The sequence below is a fragment of the Hyperoodon ampullatus genome (genome assembly GCF_949752795.1).
Source record: "Hyperoodon ampullatus genome assembly, chromosome: 5".
Lineage (NCBI taxonomy): Eukaryota > Metazoa > Chordata > Mammalia > Artiodactyla > Ziphiidae > Hyperoodon > Hyperoodon ampullatus.
In genome coordinates this window covers 1,699,171-1,716,681 of record NC_136918.1, presented here as the reverse complement: position 1 = coordinate 1,716,681, position 17,511 = coordinate 1,699,171, and the positions used below count along the sequence as shown (strand labels likewise).

Sequence of the window (17,511 nt, the reverse complement as noted above, 5' to 3'; positions counted from 1 at the left end):
CTTTCTCGTAACACCCCCATTGTAAGAAAATTTTACTTATAGAAGTAAGGAGGATTGGGTTATTCATTCATTATGTATTTATTGAGCACCCACTGTATATCTGGGCCTTCAAGGTATGCAGGGAACAAGACGTGATGTTCCTCCCTTTCTAGGTCTCACATTCTGGTTAGAAGAAGCAGATAATGAACATACGTAAGATTTTGGTAAGTGCTATAAAAACAAATACAGAGTGGTATCATAGAGAATAACTTTACATGTCTTTAGTCAGGCTTCTCTGAGCAGGTGGCATTTGAGCTGAGATCTGAGTAACAAAAAGCCACCTATGAGAAGATCCAGGCAGAAGGGACATAATTGCAGAAGCATTAAAGCAGGAATGAGCTGGCCTCCAGTGTCAGCCCTTTCTGTTCATCCTCCAGCTGCTGCCACTGGAAGAAAAGAACAGAGGCCAGTGTGGCTAGAATGTAGTTAGGGAAGAGGTCTGGGAGATGTAGGAACAGACATTGGAGCAGGGTTGGGGGTGGTTGTAAGCTGTGGGACACATTTATATTCTAAGTACAGTGGGATTTCATTCAAGGAGTTTTTAAAAACTCTTTTAATTTTATTTTTTAACATCTTTATTGGAGTATAATTGCTTTACAATGGTGTGTTAGTCTCTGCTTTATAACAAAGTGAATCAGCTATACATATGCATATATCCCCATATCCCCTCCCTCTTGCATCTTCCTCCCACCCTCCCTATCCCACCCCTCTAGGTGGACACAAAGCACTGGAGCTCATCTCCCTGTGCCATGCGGCTGTCAAGGAGTTTTTAAATAAGGGAGTGACGTGATCTGATTTGCAGTTTACAGAAGATTATGCCAACATTTTTGTGAAGATTAGATTGTAGGGAGGCAAGGGTGGAGGCAATGAGACTATAAGAAACTGTTGCATAGTTTAGGAGAGAAAAGATAATGGTTTTGGACTAATTTGAGTAGTGCAGGAGATTGGGAGGGGCAGATTGGGCCTGGATCCATTGGCTGTTGGAGGGTGGGGTGGAGAAGGAAAGAGAGTGATCAGGAATAACTAGTTGGTTTGGAGCTTGAACATATGGTCTGGCTGTATGGCCAAACTATATACTGAGATGGAAAAAAAAAAAAAACTCTAGGAGGAACAGGATTTTGCTTTGGCAGGGGGAATCAGTAATTTGTTGTAAGCCATGTTCGAGATGCCAATTGGTCATCTAAGTGGAGATTTTGAGTAGATAGATGAGAACCTGCAGCTCAGGGAGCAGGTCTCATTGAACATATAAATGTAGGAGTGTAACATACAGACCATATTTAAAGCCATGATATTGGATGAACTTGCTTCGGGAGCCAGTGTAGATGGAGAGGAGGTCTTGGGACAGGGTCCTGGTAACTCCAGCTTTTAATGATCTAAAAGGAAAAGTATTTCAAAGTGGAAGAAGAAGCCTGTGTGGGATTTGGCATTATGCATTTATTGACAGAGGCTGTAGGGATTGGAGCAAGTGGACGTGTAATACTAGGTGGGACAGTGGAGACCCTACTTGAAAGTTTTGCTGTGAAGGGAAATGGAACAGAGCTAGAGGAGATCAAAGAAGTATTGGGGTGGGGGGTTGCGGGGGCAGGCACGGGGCATGTTTGTTTTCCAGGAAATGTTTCACTGGTGATGGGAATGGGCGAGCAGAGGGAGAAAAATCCCTTTGGGTGTGGAATACTCTTCGTTCTTGTCATTTGATCTGCAAGCATGAAAGCCTCTCCACTCTAGCCACCAGCCTCTCATGGTAAAGGTTATGTTTTTATTGGGGGAAAATGCAAGGGTGAAGGGAAGTGGTGCACAGAGCTTTAAACGTTTCCATTATATGAAAACCTGCCTTTGTTGAGGTTGCGTCCTTAGGACCTGAGACCTGCCATGGTCTTGCTTACCGTCATCATCTTTTGACCTCTTGCCCTGAAACTGCTGGACTGGCCTTGGTCTGTATCCCACCCAACCAGCCTCTGCCAGAGCAATGCTTCCTAAAACTGAGCTGTCCCTGCTCAGAACCGTTCAGCCCCTTCCCAGAGCCTTCAGAGTGGAGTTCAGAGCACCTATGTGTACACAGCCTCCCCTCGTCTCTGCTGTGTCCCCTCCTGCTTCACCAGCTTACCACCTTCCTGCCTGAGCGTGGTGCTGTTTCATGTGTCCTTTCCTTTGCCTGTGCCACACTCTACTCCAGACTGCCCGGTGCCCAAGAGACTCCCCTGACACCTCACCCCACTCCTCCAGGCTCTGCCATAGTTGCTTTTCAGCCTTGTTCCCTGGGTTTACATTCTGACAAAGCTAAGATGGGGGCTTATTTTTATCACTTGGCTGTTTATATTTCTTGAGGATAGAAACTTGTGTTTCACTCAGGTCTGAATCTCCACGGCTTACTTAGTGCTTGACACATGGTAGGGTTGAGTATTTAGTGAATTGGTAAGTAAAAACACCTAAATTTGCACATGAGAGCAGTTAGGCTTAAAAAAAAAAAAGGTAACTGTAAAACATCTCATTTAAAATACTGTGTTCTATTATAATGTGATATTTATATTCAAATTTAAAGGGTTAAAGTTTTATGCAATATAAACCAATAAAGCATGAAATAAAAAGACAGATTGGTAGGGAAGACCATATCCCACCCCAGAGCTGGCTTAAGTACCCCCCAGCCCCACCCCCAGCCACCTTTTCATTGATACTTCATTTTCCCTTCTTTTTCTTTGGTCACAGAAACAGCCTGATTGCAGATTCTGTTTAATACTTCTATAAGGTCAACTTTATTTGGAGTTGTACATGAAATAATCATCTCGAAGTAATTCATTGACTTGAGTGGAAGATTCTTTTCCAGGTGTTACTTTCCCATGCCCTGCACCCCCACCCATACGATAAAAAGGAGGTGATATAATTTATGGGGCTAGAAAAGGAAAACATAAACAGTTGCTTGTTAATAATTTTTGTTTCTACGTTTATTTTTGCCCTTAATAGTTCAGAATAACATTGAACTTAATCCTCTGGGACACATGAACATCATGCATAAGTGTACTGAGAACATACATTGTATATATAAGTAAACTGAAACTCTGGGCCTTTGTTTTCTCTCTCAGAGTGCTGTTCTTTAAGGATTAAGGCTGACCAGGCCTAAAGGGTTTAATGGGAGATGTCTTCTAACCTTCAAAGAACAGATGTTAGAAACGTATTTTTTTAAAAAATTGGGAATCGATTATAGTTTAAATGATTCCTCTTTGAGCAAATAATAATATGCCATTGGCGGAGAAGCAACTGCAGCTCGCGGCAGAGGAGGCAGGAACCTGAAGGCGAGCAGGGGCCGGGTGGCACCATGGTCGGGGTCACCACCACCGAGGCGGTGAAGCACAAGACCTGGGTTCTGCAGCAGCAGGCTAGGGACACGGGGGAGAGGGCCGAGTGCCTCCTGCGGAAGTGGAGGAGAAAGGCGGCCCGGGAACAGGCCAAGGTGGCCTCCTTGAACCATAGGGTCCAGCTGGTTGAAGAGCTGGACTGCGCTCAAGAACGCCTGGCCGCTGCCCTGAAAACGCTGGAGGAAGCCGAGAAAGCTGCTGATGACAGCGAGAGAGACATGAAGGTTACTGAAAACAGAGCCTTAAAAGAGGAAGAAAAATTGGAGCTCCAGGAACTCCAACTCAAAGAAGCTAAGCACATTGCAGAAGAGCAGATAGGAAGTATGAAGAGGTGGCTCTTAGGTTGGTGGTTATTGAGGGAGACTTGGAAGGCACAGACGAGCGAGCTGAGCTGGCAGAGTCCCGTTGCCGAGAGACGGATAAGCAGGTCAGACTGATGGACCAGAAGCTGAAGTGTCTGAGCGCTGCTGAAGAAACGTGCCCTCAAAAAGAAGACATAAGAGGAAGAGAGAAAGATTCTTACTGATAAACTCAAGGAGGCAGAGACCCGTGCTGCGTTTGCTGAGAGATAGGTAGCCAAGCTGGAAAAGACAGTTGGTGATTTGGAAGATGAACTGATATGCACCAAGGAGGAGCACCTCTGTACACAAAGGATGCTGCACCAGACTGCTTGACCTGGATGAGATGCAGAGCGCCCCAGTCCCGCCCTGCGCCGCCCCTCCCTCTGACCCCTCTGAGGCCAGCCTGCCTGAAGCTGACCTTTAAGCTGAGGGCTGATCTTTAACTGGAAGGCTGCTTTCTCCTTTCGCCACGTCTCCCACCCCCACCCCTGGGTCCTTTTCGCCAAACTCTCTCTGCCCGTCCCCAGAGATTCCATTTGGGCTAGAGGCTGAGCACCTTTGGGAACAAAGTTTAAGGGAATGTGAGCACAATGCTAAGTGTCTTCAAAAGCATGCTGTGATGTACACATTTTGTAATTACCTTTTTTGTTATTGATGTAGCAGCCATTGGTAAAACATTCCAGATACTTCCATAGCTCTGAAGCAGCAGTCTAATCCCTTTCTCACTTTTGGAAGGTAACTTTTCAGCTTAATGCATATTGCCCTCTCCGTAGAGGAGGGAAAAGGTATGGGCCTGCCTTCCTGAGAGCCAAACAGCCCAGAGAAGGGCTCCATTCTGGGAAACCTCATTGCTCTGCAAAAAGTCCCTGCCAAACCAGAAAGGTGATTCCAGAAGGAGTTCTCCAAAAACAAAAACAAACACTGTTCAGATTTTCAGCTTTACAGTATTTTGGGGCAACTTTTTTTTTTTTTCCATCAGAAGTGACCAAACGAAATTAAGGTGGTGAGACCTCTGAGACCAAATCCTTGTCCCAGCTCTAACCCTTTCCCCACCGCCCACAGAATGGATCATGTGCCCCTTATTTTGAGGTGACCACTTATTTGCTCTCCTGCCTCCTTGAAAGAAAGTAAAGAAAATTATGTTTTACCACTGATTTAGCCATATGAAACTCATCACCCTTTTCTGGGTCTGAAGCTGCTGTCTCTAAAAGTGCCATCTCATTGTACGTTGTATCAGTTAGTGCTGGAGAAATCTTGAATAGCTTATGTACAAAAGTGTTTTTAAATCTTACATTATTTTGAAACTTTGCTTCTTTGGGGTTGGGGCACACTGGTCACCCCACCTGGCTATGAGAGCTCTCTACAGTCTGGGCTGGCAGTGTGCTGATCTTTTAAAGTTTCTTTCCCTACCCGATCCCCCCTTTTTGGTGAGGTCAGTTAGGTGTGCATCCTACAGCAAAATTGGCTTAAAATGTACTCTCCTTTGGTGTCGTCTCTGGGGGCCGACTGGGAGAAAGAAAAACCAATAGTGTCACTGTTTTGATACTGAACATTGATAAATGTCTTTATGAAATAAAGAACCAGGCCCTCCAAAAAAAAAATAATATGCCATTTGCTCGTATTTGGTTCATCAGTATTTTAAAACTAAAGCATTTTTTAGCGATTTGTTTTTAGAGAGGGGTAAGCACTCCCTTGGGGGTATACAAGAATTGGGAAAAACATGTATAGTTTGAAAATAACTATTTACCCTTTAAACAAAAAAATTAACGCCGACTCCATGGTGTCTGAATGTTACATTTGGAATCAACTATTTTGTGTCTTTCTGAGTCTACTTTTTTTTTCCTTTTCCTTCTTGGCTCCAAGAATCAGCCCAGGCTGATGTTACATAGGCGTGCATCATTAGGGATAGCCTTTGGCTGCAAGTGATAGAAATACAACTATAATCACTTAATGAAATACAGGTTTATTTCTCTCCCATAACAGTTCCAGAGAGAGACAAACCAGGGCTCGTGCAGTGATCCCAGGATATCATCCATTACCCGCTACCTCCATTTTTGCTGCCCTGTCATCTTTCACATGTTTTTGTTCTGAGGGAGCCCCCAGGGCCTAGACTTTCAGTAGGCAAGGAGATGAGAAAAAGGTGAAAGGCAAAAGGCATGAGTTACTTGAGTCTTTTTGGAGGCGACGACTTTCCCATCGTATACCTCCACCAGCACCTTACTGGACGGAACATGGGCACATGGGCACCCCTAGCAGTCCAGCATCTTGGGAGATCGGGTTGGTTGGATTGTTTTCAACAGCGTTATTGAGATTTGATTCACGTGTCACCCATTTAAAGTGTACAGCTCTGATTTTCAGTATATTCATAGAGTTGTGCAATCATCACCACAATTGAATTCATTTTTACCAACACAGAAAGCAACCCCATGCCCATTAGCAGTCACTCCTAATTCCATCCCCACCCCTGCCCTCGGCAACCACAAATCCATTTTCTGTCTCTCTAGATTTGCCTATCCTAGACCTTTCATGTAAATGGTATCATACAAATATGTGACTTTTTTATGTCTAGCTACTTTCACTTAGCATAACATTTTTGAGGTTCATTCATATTGTAGCATATATCAGGGTTTCATTCCTTTTTATTGCCAAATTTTCTGTTGTAATGGATATATATATATACACCATTCATCAGTTTATGCACATTTGAGGAAACATTTTAGTTGAGCACATTCTTACCTTGAACAAAATTTGGCTTCTGTTGGTAGGAAAGTAGGGATGGCTGTTGGTGGGCAGCTAGCATTGTCTGCCCCTGTGCAGAAATGGGGTAAGGGACTGGTATCTGGCCTCCTTTAGCAGTATATCACTGCTTCAGAGTATTGTCAGTATGAGAGGAGGTGCAGTGGTTATGGAGTGTTTGCCAATGTAGAGAGTGCCCAGTCAGCTAGTTTTCAGGTTGGTAAGTACTGCCATTATTTGAGGAGAAAGCCTGGTAGGGATTACCAGGTAACATTTTAGCCTCTATGTCCAGAAAACCCTACTATTCCATCGTGATCGCTGTTACTTTGGCCTCGGCCCTACTATTTTCCACGAGTCCATAATTCTGCCACCACTTTATAGATTTGGCCTTGCAGGGATATTTTTGTTCTCCTCAGTGTTTGGCCTGCAGTATCTCCCACCAGGTGCCTTTCCTCTAGCTTCATGGTCTGACTACCTAGGGCCTTTGGAAGTAAGCTAGAGATTAGCTATCTGTCTCCATAAAAATTCTTATTAAAAGATCTTAAACATTTGTTTATTCATTTAATGAAACATCACATGAATCTATTGGACTATATTTTATATGCCTTTTTAAAGACTATTTGCATTCATATAAGGTTTGTTAATTTTGAATTGGAACTATTTGGTGATAGCATTACTTACTATATATCTAAAGAACACCTTAGATGTTGTCTACATAACTCAGAGAACAGGACATTCTGGACACTCTTGTAGACTTGAGGAGGAATTGGTCATAGGCCCTGGCCCCAGAAAAGTACTAGAGTTCATATTCTGAATAAAGTTCCTCTAACTCTGACTTGCTCAGGCCAGAATGGGTTTGACTTGACTGTAATCTCTTCGTCAGGAAGTGCAGTGTCCTGATAAACCTGTGTTTAAGTGTTGTGTTGGGATCTCTAGGCAGCGTCCCTCTGGCCTTTGCTCTTTTTTTCCCCTTAGAAAGACCCACAGGTGACCTGACTGAAAGGAGGGCAGCTTTATGTGATCTGACAAGCATTCTTGGTTGGCTAAGCAGACTCCTGTCTCGTGGAAAGTACTCCCTAGGGTCCCTCTTGCCTGTTCTGGGAAGGCAGGAAGAGGAAGAGACGGGAGGCTGCAGCCAGGTGCCGCGCGCTTTGTGGAAATCTGGGACTGGCTCCGCCCTGAGGGCCTGCCCCCATCTCCACTGTCCTTGCTGGCCACCTTGGCCGTCTTCCTACTCTTCAACATCCTGTTGCCGGCCTCACCATCTGGCTCATGTGTCAAATGTCCCTCTGAAAGGAACCTCCTTCCCTTTCCATGGGATACAACATTTCATGTGCATTAAACAATAAGATTTAAAAGTAGATATAAAGATTGCTTTTTCCCCCATAACCATCTTAGCGTAGCATCGCATTTTAAAGCTGAAAGAAGGGTAACCTAACTTTTACTTTAGGAAACTGAATTCAGTATCATTTCCCAGACACAGGATGAAAAATAGGCTTTTTCTCATGGTGATTTTTAGGGAGGTGGGTGTTTTTTTTTCCAGGAAGGGGAATAGTAGTAGAGTATTGGAGTAGTCACTAACGCTCCAAAAGTGGGCACTTTAATATATATGTGTCTAATCCATGAATGGGTTTTTGTTTTGTTTTGTTTTTTAGATCTGTGGGCAGTTTGGTATTAGAACATAGTGTTCAAGGCAGAGAGTAGCAAGAGAGAAGATTCCAGGGGTAAACGGCAGATGTGTCATGAAGGGCCTAACATGCTGAGAGGTTTAGACTGTGTTCTGTAGGTGACGGAGATTCAGTGGAGGGCCTCCATCAGGTAGTGATGTGGCCACATTTGTTTCATTGATGTTAGTGGCAGGTGCCCATTGCTGACTATGTGTCAGGCATTGTGCTAGTTGCTTTTCATGCATTATCATTTAGTCCCCACAGTCCTGTTAAGTAGTATTGTCACCTCCATTTTGCAGTTGAGGAAAGGAAGGCTGAGGTGGGTTGCACAGGTAGCATGTAGTGGAGCTGTGAATTTAATCCAGGGAGTCTAATCAGAGCACAGAGAAAAGGACACCAACCATTGAGATAAGAGGAGAGGACCGCAGGGGTGTGTAGAACATGGTGGGAGACCCTGCTTGGTGGTCTCCACATTTGTTGTGCCATAAGACAGGATTGTTGAGACTGAGAGGTTGGATGGGGGCCTGATAAACATGAAAGTTGGAAGCTTTGACTAGGGGAAATTTGCAAGGGAGCTGATCAGGATCAAGTGCAGGTGGACCTCAGCTGAGGCCTGGACACGGGACTGCCCTGATGGGTTATGGTATTGTTCTCCACACATTTGACAGTAGTAGAATCTGCTGTAACAAGGAGTGGGTTAAATATGATAAATGTTTATTTCTCTCTCATGTTACAGTGCAAAGGGAGGAGGGTGGAGTGCCTCATTTTTCAGGACCGCTCAGGGTCCTCGGTCCCTTCCATCTTGTTCTACCATTCCATAGACTATGCTAACGTGGCTGCATGGCCAGAGCTGGGTCTCTACACATCAGTGTTCCAGCTCCTGAAAGGGTAGGAGCAGAAGTGGAAAGCAAATAATTTCCTCTTAGGTAAGAGAGAGGGAAGTTGTACACATCACTTCTGCTCACATTCCATTGGTGGGAACTTAGGCACCTGGCTGCAGAGAAGTCTGGGAAATGGGTCTAGCTGGGCAGCCATGTCACCAACTAAAACTCTAGCGTTGTGGAAGAAGAGGAGAATAGATCTGGGGCCCAGCTAGGAGCCTGCCACAGGGGAGAAGGCTGACTGGGGGGTTGGTGGAGGATTGTGGGTTTTCTGGACAGGTGTGAGGACAGCAGTGCAGGAGAGTTTAGGGTGTTGGTGAGATGTAGTTCAGATGGTCAACTGTGAGTTCCAGCTGGGCAAGGTAGGTAGACCAGAATATTGAAGGCCTGGAGCCTTGTGTCTTTAAGAGGTTGCAGCGTAGATGTGAGATGAAAGGAGTCAGTGGTTTGTGGGTAGAGTGTGATCTGGCGTTGGGTCTAGAGGTGGCCTAGTCCTGGGAGATGGTGGAGCCGTGGGTTTGGGAGGGCGACATGGTGAGATGGGGGTGTCCAGAGGTGAGGCCTTCCCGGAGCGTATTCAACGTTCCCTGCAGGGGCCAGACTTGCCACCGTAGCACACAGTTCCCTCCACCATCTGGCCCTGCTGTCCCCCTCACACGCACCTTCTTCCCCTCCCTTGCTCTCTACTCACTCACGAAGCCAGTGGTTCTTAGACACACATCCCTTTTGTGCCTTCACATGTAATCTCCCTTCCTGTAACTGCTGCAGCGTACCCCCACTCCCCATCCATCTAGGTAACCCCTCACCTGCAGAAACCACCACGCATGTCATCTCCCCCAAGAGACTGTCCTTTTACAATTTAATTTTTAAAACCTTCTTTCAGCTTTATTGAGGTGTAACCGACAAAAGTATGTATTTAAGGTGTACAGTGTGATGGTTTCCTGTGAACATACATCTTGAAATGATCACCACAGTTAAGCCAGTCAGCATTCATCACCTCGCAGTTACCTTTGTTTCCCACCATCCCCCTCCCCCTCCCTTCTGGCAACCACCTGTTTGTTCTCTGCAGTCTGTTTCTGTGTTGTTTGTCCTTTTGCTGTTTAGATTCCACATATAAGTGAAATTATACAGCATGTGTCTTTGTCTGAATTATTTCACTTACTATAATCTATATTGTTGCAAATGGCAAGATTTCTTTCGTTTTTATGGCCGAGTAATATTCGTGTTTGTGTATGTGTGTGTGTGTGCGCGTGTATACACACCACGTCTTCTTTATCTGTCCATCTATGGATGGACATTTCAATGGTTTCCATATCGTGGCTATTGTGAATAATGCTGCAGTGAACATAGGGATGCATATGTTTTCAGATTAGTGTTTTCCTTTTCTTTGGAAAAATACCAGAAGTGGAATTGCTGGTTTGGATGGTAGTTCTATTTTTAATCTTTTTGAGGAAGCTTCATACTCTTTTACATAGTGACTGCTACACCAATTTACATTCCCCCCAATAGTGCATGACAGGTGCCCTTTTCTCCACATCCTTGCCAAAACTTATTGGTGGTCTTTATGATAATAGCCATTCTGACAGGTGTGAGGTGCTATCTCACTGTGGTTTTGATTTGCATTTCCCTGATGATGAGTGATGTTGAACATCTTTTCATGTGTACGTTGGCCATCTATACGCCTTCGGAAAATGTCAACTCTATTCAGGTCCTCTGCCCATTTTGTAATTGGGTCGTTTTTTTTGATGTTGACTTGTATGAGTTATTTATATATTTTGGATATTAACCCCTTATCATATATATGGTTTACAAATATCCTCTCCCATTCATAGGCTGCCTTTTTGTTTTGTTAATAGTTTCCTTTGCTGTGCAAAAGCCTTTTAGTTTGATGTAGTCCCATTTGGTTATTTTTGCTTTTGTTTCCCTTGTTCAAGAGGCTGTACTTGATCCCTAGCCTTATAAAGCCTCCTCTTGGCTTCTCTCTGGGTACCAGCTAGCTTCTTTCTCTGCTTATTTATAGTTTGTAACTGAAGCTTACATACGGCCAGTTGGGCCTTCCTAATCCTGTATGTACACACTACGTATCTGCAACTAACCGGCCGTTTCTTCGCTTGTATTCACATTAAATTTCTGGGACAGGCCATCTCACTGGCCCAGCTCATCTCATCCTTTCATACCAGAGCATAGCTAACCTGTGTATTACCTGCTGTCAGCTGATCAGTCATGTGCAGGAGAGCAGAATGAGCAGATCTAGAGCTTGCCCAGCTGCTTCCCGTGCTGTGTTCAGTGCTGTGGCTGTGACGCGTGGGCACGAGGCACCCCATCATGGCTTTATCTTCCTGCCAGGCCTTGGGTATAGGAGGGGTTTTTAGGGAGATACAATTCGGCTGTTTGTCCTCACCACTCAGGAATAAATTTATATTGTACCCAAGGGATTCGATCAGTTGGTTGAGTATTTGGTCATTGGTCTGTTTATTCCACTAGAACACTGAGAAGCTCTGCCAGGCCCTGGGAATGAAGAAGGCTAGGAAGCCGCCCTGTTCTCACAGTCTAGTGGGGGTAGCAGGGGAGGACAGAAGAGGGGGCTTAGGGTGTATAACCAGCCAGTTATGGTGCAATGAGTATGGGAGGAAAGGCTCTGAAACTGTGGGCGCCCCCAGGGTTCCAGCCCCAGAGAGCCTTCCTCGAGGGCCCGGTAAAAACCTGCAAAGCCTAAACACTTGGGGAGGGCATTGCCAGCATCTCCAGAGACATGGGGTGGTCCCTGGAGGGGCAGTGGCCCCCATTCTAAGGGGGAGCGGCTCGAGCCACTGTCTGTGGGATCAGAATGCTGCTAGGGTTTGTGTGTGGATTACGTGCACACGTGCGGCCCTTGTTCTTCTGAGTGGCCATCATTTCTGTCCTGGAGTTTGGTTTTCTAATTGGTGTGAAGAAAGCCTGTGTCTGTGAACTTCTGCTCCCCACCCCCCAGCCCCCCCAAACCCAGTGGCTCAGACCACTTTGGTCCCAGAGTATGACTGCAGCTTTGCACACACCCTGAGGCTGAGCCTCATCCTGACAGTAAGGAAATCCTTTGTGGCATCAGCTGGAAACCGTCTGGCTGCCCTCCTCCCCTAATCCCGCCATTTTTATTAAAACTTTTATTTGCAAATCCAGTTCTTCCTATCCAAGAATTTGTTTGTTGGAAAACAAATACTCCATTTCCCAGAGATGAAAACCAAAAATGTCCATCTTGTGGGAAGCTGCATCACATTGGGTCAAGGGGGACTTCTCTTCTCAGGATGGTGAAAGCAGTCTGGCCTGGCCTCCCAGCCCACACTACCATGGTTGCACCCAGGGCAGGAGCTGGGAGAAGTTGGGGGGTCAGGCCTGAGGTGGTCCCATGAGGCGGGACCTCCCCCAGGAGCTTCAGGTTTGACCCTGAACCTTTCGTGGAAGTCCCTGCAGAGGCTGGGCCGGAGAAGCGGCCCCTCTCATGCTCCCGTCTGGAGGCCCTACCCACCCTCTGCCCGTCTCAGGAAAACAGACACCTGCTGTCTTTGCGGAGGTTTCCCAGGCTTGGAGAAAACCCTCTGGGCCGTCCCACGCTCACTGAGTACACGGCTTACTGGGAAGTCTGCTGTTCAGGTGACGACGTTCAGTGTCCCTTGGTCTGAGAGAGCAGCCTTGGTTCCCCTCTTTCTCTCAGCCCCTTGCTCAATCCCCTCCTTCTAAAACGCGTCCCTGCACCTCCACTTCTCTTTACCGCGTCAGCAGCCCTCTGGTCCCGGCCCCCATCACTGCTGCCCGGACACCGCAAGCCCTTCCTAACCAAGCTACCCTCCAGCCTCCCCGACTCCAGGCCGCTCTCCTCACAGCTGCCTGAGCCATCCTGTGACGGGGGACCCTCCCGACCAAAGGCCTGTCTGGATCATCACAGTGGATGAGTGTGGCACAGCTTGATTCTCCACAGCAGCTGCAGACTCCAGAAGCCTGGGCAGGAATTCCAGAAGGAATTGCACAGGAAGTATCCCTCCCTCCCCTGGAAGCTGTGGGTGAAGGGAGGAAACCACAGGAAACAGAGCGAGGCCAGGGTGGTTATACTAGACAGAGGGCTTCTTGGGCTGGGGAGTGTTCCCAGAAAAGAAGCCACCACTGGGTGGTCACCTGGAGGCCTCGAGGTCCCTGGGGCTCAGGAATAAGGAAGGCTGGCCCCAGCATGACCTCGGGCTCCTTTTCTAAGTTGCAGGCCAGGCCAGGGGCCCTCTCAGAAGCCCAGCTGTTCTTTGTCCCGAGTCACCTTGTACTGTGGTCTGTCCAGCTGGTATCCCACACACTGTCCTTCCTGTCCTCTCCCTCACTCTGGCCCTTCCTGCCCCCTCATCATCTTAGCCCTCTCCCCCCTGCTGGCCCCTCCCTCCCCTACCCCCTCCCTGACTCAGCCCCAGTCAGCGGCTCCCCTTTCTTTCTCGAAAAAGTCCACCTCGTGTTCCTGGGACACCCCTCCCCTCTCTCTAAAGACCTTGCTCATCTCTCCCTCTTGCCAACACTACTGTCCCCTCCCACCCAGGGTGGTCTTCATTCCCTGTGATTTTCCCATCTCTGGTGGTCCCTCCTCGATCCAGGACTTCCCTCCACTCTCCATTCAGTCTCCCCTGCCTGGTACCATCGCACTGCCTGGAAGAGGAGGGCTCAAGAACCCCTGGGGCATCTCTTGGCTTCCTCGGGTGTCAGCACCCTGACCTGGGACTAGTGTCCTTACGCTCTGGGATGCCTTCCTCTGCAGGTCCCAAGACTCCCAAGGCGACCAGATTCGGTGTCCTCAGTCCTCCTCCTCCTGGCCCTACCCACCACATCACCCTGCTTGAGACCCTCTCTTCCCTCAGTGCTTCTCTCCCGGGTCTTTTCTTCCTCTTACCTTCTACACAGACTCCTTTCTCCCCCATCCCCCCAAATGTGAGGGCTTCCTGAGGCTCCTCCCCCAGTCTTCGTTCTCCATCGTGTCCCTAAGGTGTTCCCTCTATGCTCAGATTCCTGCTCTGTGCCCAGCACCTCCACACCTGGGGCTCTGGTCCAGGCCTTTTGAATATCTCTTCCTGGACATCCCCACCTGGATGTCACACAGCTACCTCAGACCCAACACAGACAACACAAAACTCGTCCTCTCCATTGTCAGTCCTCCATCAGGGCCTCCCCAGGGAGCTACCTTCACTCCATCTGCTGTGGTTCTTACTGAGCCATCCAGGGGCGGAAGTTTGGGTCTCTGACGAGCTCTCTCCAGCCCCCATCCTCCTGAGAGTCTTGCCTGTGGGCCAACCTCTCCTATGCCCTCGGCCCCTCCTCCAGTGTTTGAAAATAACAACTTGTTTGGGTCTCCTGTTCCCATTTTCTTCCCAGTGCTACCCTGGTTACCAGAGCTACCTTCTTTTTCCTTTTTTGAAAATCACTCAAGCATGTATTTTAAGCATTCTGAAAAATTGGTATGAGAAATGTTTTCCTTCAACAAGTATGGATGCATAGCTTCACGTGAACATCAAAGACGTGTATTTTGGAGTCTGTTAACATTGTAAGCTCCCTAAGCAATGAAGGACCAGTCCACCCTCTCCTCTGCAGGTTCTTCTAGCACTTAGGGCTTATGAAATATAATGATTTCTTGGAGCAAAGAGTCATTTTACTGACCAAATAAAGGTAATCTTCCCACTTCCCACCGAGAAATAGACACATATGGAATTCATTATTCCAAGAGTTCCTACTGGCAGAAAAAAAATCTAAATGTATTCAAAAGCCCTGGAGAAAGGTATGCCGGAGACAAGGTTGGTTTCTAAGACACACACTCCTGGAAAAAAAGAGAGAGAAGGATGGACTTAATCCTTAATGCTGATCTACCGGGTGAGATGTCCATATGCAGGAAGTTTTTCCATGAGACCAACTGATGGGATGCCTTTCCCACAGCATAGCATAGTGCTGGCTCATATGTTTATGCATTCACTCAACCTGTATTTAAGCATGTACATGATCCAGCTAGAGTTCCTGGAGTTGCTTTTCTAGTAGTGATAACAACGTCAGCCCAACAACCCTGACCTCTGGACCCAGACCTGAGACCACAAGGCGCCTACTGGGGTTGGGCTGCTGCCTGTGGCCGTGAGCCACTAAGGAAATGACCCATGACCTAGACATCATCGACTCCCTGCTCTAATTCACCAGCACAAACATCACTTAGAATGTCATTCTGAAGAGCTGACACTGTTGGCTGACCTACCATGGAAGGGAGGCTTCAGCAACTGCCACGGTGACTTCATGACAAATGCCTTCCCTCACTCCTTCTTGCCCCAAGAATTAGGTTCCTTGATTTATTTTCAAAAATTTTTATGCAGCAAAGTTAGAAAGTGCCCAGTACATTTGTTACAAATATACTTTCTCATCTAGGCACAGAATACCAGGAAGCAGCCTTGAAATTATTTTCGAAGATCTAAGGAAAATATATTTTTGTGCAAGTGTACTTGCTACAGTAAGCATTTGATTAACTTCCTGTTGTCTGGGAGGGAATGCCAAGTGTGGATATAGGAGTAGAGTGTAGTGTTGGGTTAATTAATCTTTAACAATAAGAGGGAGAAACAAATATTTTGAAGTCTAATGTTGCCTCTTCCTACCTTCCATGGCTCTTAACCTCTCTTTAATATTTTTCCTCATTTTAACTTTCTGTACTGCATTCTGGGTAGCTTTTTGTAACCTAGCTTCTGATTCACCAATTCTTTTTTTTTTTTTTTTCGGTTGTGGTTCTTCTGTTCTTTAATGGAATTTGGGTTTTTTGTTTTTTGGTTTTTTTTTTTGCTGTACGCGGGCCTCTCACTGTTGTGGCCTCTCCCGTTGCAGAGCACAGGCTCCGGACGCGCAGGCCCAGCGGCCATGACTCACGGGCCCAGCCGCTCCGCGGCATGTGGGATCTTCCCGGACCGGGGCACGAACCCGTGTCCCCTGCATAGGCAGGCAGACTCTCAACCACTGCGCCACCAGGGAAGCCCTGGAATTTGGGTTTTAAAGTTCAGTGTCTGTATTTTTCATTTCTAAAAGCTCTCTTTTTTTTCTTGTAAAAATATACCCCTTTTTACCTAAGTAGTTGCTTATGTTTTTCATTGCACCTTTTGTTTCTTTAATTATTGTACACATCCCTTTTTAATAATCTGGATCTATTAATTCCATTTCTTGAAGGTCTTAAAAATTTGAAGCTGTTCATGCTTTTGCTGACTTTAGTTCGCGGTGGATTCTTTTCGCATGTGGTCCATAAATTTGGATTGTGACCTCATGTTCTGCCTGGCCTTATTTGTCAAAATCTCATGGGACAGTAAGACATGAATAAGAAATAATACAGGGAGGGGGGCGGGTGGTGGTGCAGGAAGGATGACACAAATTGTAATTATTTCCAGATTATTTCATTATGTACCTAGAAAATGCAGGAGACTCAACTGACAATTAAAACTAATAAAGCTATCAGACAAACTATTGGAACTAATAAAAAAGCAAAAACAACAAAAAACAAAGGAAAGAGGCCTAGTAAAGAATAACTTACTAAAACCATTAGCATTCCAAGAAGCCAACAATACCCAATAAGGGTACCTGATTTTTTTTAAAGGATTTTATAAAAAATAACTTTAAAAACAACTATATAATATGCTTAGGAATAAACAGGTCAAAAAATGTGAGAGACTTATATAAAAACCTATCAAACATTACTGAAGTTATTGAACTTTTTAAAAAGGAACCCTGAATTAATGGAGATGTCAAACATGTTCCTGGATACAGAGATGCGAAATTATAAACATGTCAATTCTTCCCAAATTAGCTAATAAGTTCAATACAGTTATAAATGAGCACTTTTTAAATGAATGTGGGAGGAATTCCAGTGGGACAGAATGGCTAGAGGGGGCTAGAGTGGGGAATTTCCCTTCTGCCAGGTGGAAGGCTAGAGCTGACTAGAGCTGGGTATTTCAAGAGAAAAATTATGAGGTGTATTAAAAGGCAAAAAACAATTTGAAAAGACAGTGCAAACATCAGAACTGGACGTGGGAGGGATATTGGAATTATCAGACCACAAATTTAAAACAACTGTGATTAATATGCTAAGGGCACTAATGTATAGAGTAGTCAGCATGCAAAAACAGATGAGCAGTGTAAGCAGAGGAAGAAATGCTAGAGATCAGAAGCATGTCAGAAATGAAGAATTCCTTTGATGAGTTTATTAGTAGACAGGAACAGCTGAGGAAAGAATCTGAGCTAGAAGATATCTCAATACAAACCTCCAAAACTGAAAAGCAAATAGAACAAAGACTAAAAGACAAAACAAACAATCAAAAAAGAGCAGAATATTCAAGGTCTGTGAGACAACACAAAATGTGTAGCATACATGTAATGGGAGTACCAGAAGGAGAAGAAAGAAAGGAACATAGAAACGCTTGAGACAGTAATTACTGGAAAATTTTCTAAGTTAGCGTCAGACAAGCCACAGATCTAGGAAGGAGCT

At 45.8% G+C, this 17,511-nt stretch overlaps 1 pseudogene across 1 annotated transcript; it reads left to right on the top strand.

The window, feature by feature from the left end:
• Positions 1-3,349: 3,349 nt before the first annotated feature.
• LOC307053178 lies at positions 3,350-4,154 on the top strand (annotated as a pseudogene). Its single transcript has one exon. The product of its transcript is annotated as an uncharacterized misc_RNA (transcript).
• Positions 4,155-17,511: the final 13,357 nt, after the last annotated feature.